This window comes from Otolemur garnettii, unplaced genomic scaffold (assembly GCF_000181295.1).
Source record: "Otolemur garnettii isolate 467f Iridium unplaced genomic scaffold, OtoGar3 scaffold00246, whole genome shotgun sequence".
NCBI classification, from domain to species: domain Eukaryota; kingdom Metazoa; phylum Chordata; class Mammalia; order Primates; family Galagidae; genus Otolemur; species Otolemur garnettii.
In genome coordinates, this window is record NW_003852641.1 from 1406571 (window position 1) to 1408745 (window position 2175).

The following is a 2175-nucleotide window of genomic DNA, read 5'->3' on the forward strand; positions in this document are numbered from 1 at the left end:
AAAAAAAAACAAAACACCTAAATTCATATGGAACCAAAAGAGCCTCCATAGCATCCTAATCATAAAGAGTAAAGCTGGAACCATCACATTAACTGACTTCAAATTACCCTACAAGTATATAGTAACTAAAACAGCATAGTTCCAGTATGAAAAATAGACACATAGATCAATGAAATGAAATAAAGGATGCAGAAATAAAGCCATATACCTACAGCTAACCAATATTTGACAATGCAGCAAAAACACACCCTGGGGAAGGACACCTCATTCAATAAGTGGTGCTGGGAAAAACAATAGGCATACGAACAAGAATGAAACTGGACCCCCCTTTCTCACCATATAAAAACATCCACTAAAAAATTAATTAAGTCCATATTTAAATGTAAGACTTGAGACTATAAAAATTCTGCAAAAGATATTTCTATTTTCCCCCACTTTCCTGCCTAAAACTGGAATGTAATTTCTTTCTTACTCCAGGCAACCTTTATCAGGGTAGGGATGACCCACGAGAAATCTGAGCAGACTTTATTCCTTCCCATGGTTTTCCCACCTTTGAAGCTTGTTTCCTCTTTCCTTTGTCCTGCCGTTTCTCTAAATGTATTGATTTTTGTTCAAGATTTTATAGAAGCAGAATTCTAAAACATTGTTTTGAGTTATAGCTCAGCATCAGTGATCATCAGGGAAATGCAAATTAAAACCACAGTGAGATATCACCTTACACGCATTAGAACCACTATTAACAAACAAGATTAAGATAACAAGTGCTGGTAAGGATGTGGAACAAAGAGAACCTTTGTGCACTATAGGTGGAGATACAACAACCATTGTGGAAATGGTAGGACGGCCCCCCAGAAGCTTAAAAAAGAATTAACACATAATCCTATAATCACATTTTTTACTATATACCTAAAGAAAATGAAATTAATATGCCCTAGAGATACCTACACTCTCATGTTCCTTGTAGCAATATTCACAATAGCCAAGATAGGGAAACAACCTAAATAGCCACCAGTGGATGAATGGGTGAAGAACACAGGATATATATGCGTGCACACACACACATATATACATGCATATAGGTTATATGTATAATCTATATTATATCTAATATATAAAATAATCTTATTCAGCCTTTAATAAGGGTGAAATCTTGTCTTTTGTGACAAAATAAATGAACTTGGAGGACATCTACTAAGAGAAAAAAGACAGGCACAGAAAGATAAATGCCATATGATCTCATATATGAAATCTAAAAAATAGAAATTCATAGAAATAAGGAGTAGAATGGTGGATACCAAGGTTGGGGGAGAGGGTTGATGGGGAAAACAGATCTTGACCAATGATACATAGTTTCAGTTTGGAGGAATGAGCTTTGGTGATCTATTGCACATGATAGCCATTATAATACTGTATTTTTTTAAATTGCTAACAATGTAAATTTTTAATGTTTTTTACTACAAATATATGATAAATACATGAGGTGAAGGATTTATTTATTAGTCTGATTTTATCATTCTATATTGTAAACCTCTAGCAGAATACTACCTTGTACTTTATGAATAAATACAATTAGTATTTGTCAATAAAAATAAAATAAAAGAATAATAATAATACAAAAGCAGCCTCAAAAAACTTTCACTGATTGATTAAAACTATTAATCTAATCATGAATTCCAACATACGTATTTTTAAATTCTCTAGGTATTTTTAGATATCAAAAGTTAATGTTTTTCTGATAGGAATTTAAGTGGGAATAAGAGCTTCAATTTAGCTTTTGTATACTTCACTTGCTATATGTCCTGATTCATTACTGTATTTTATTACATAATTAACATTTATTGTAGTAACTATGGAGATTTAAAAGATAACTGTAAAATGAATTTATAACTATATAGTAAAATATTATTTACAATTCATTTCAATATAACCAGAACTTATTAACAATTAAGTTAAAATAAAATTATCATTATGTATACAGTTTTAGTTTAAACTATAGGTTTTACATTTTTAGGACTATATAAAATAAGCAATTCTATTGCATTCATAATTGTTTAACAAAATTCCATTTACAGATGCACTTGTTTTTCAAAAGTAAAATAGGTTGTATAAACATTTCAGTTAGAAAATAATTTTATAAATTGTGGTCGAGTTCCGTGGCTACTTATGAAATTATAT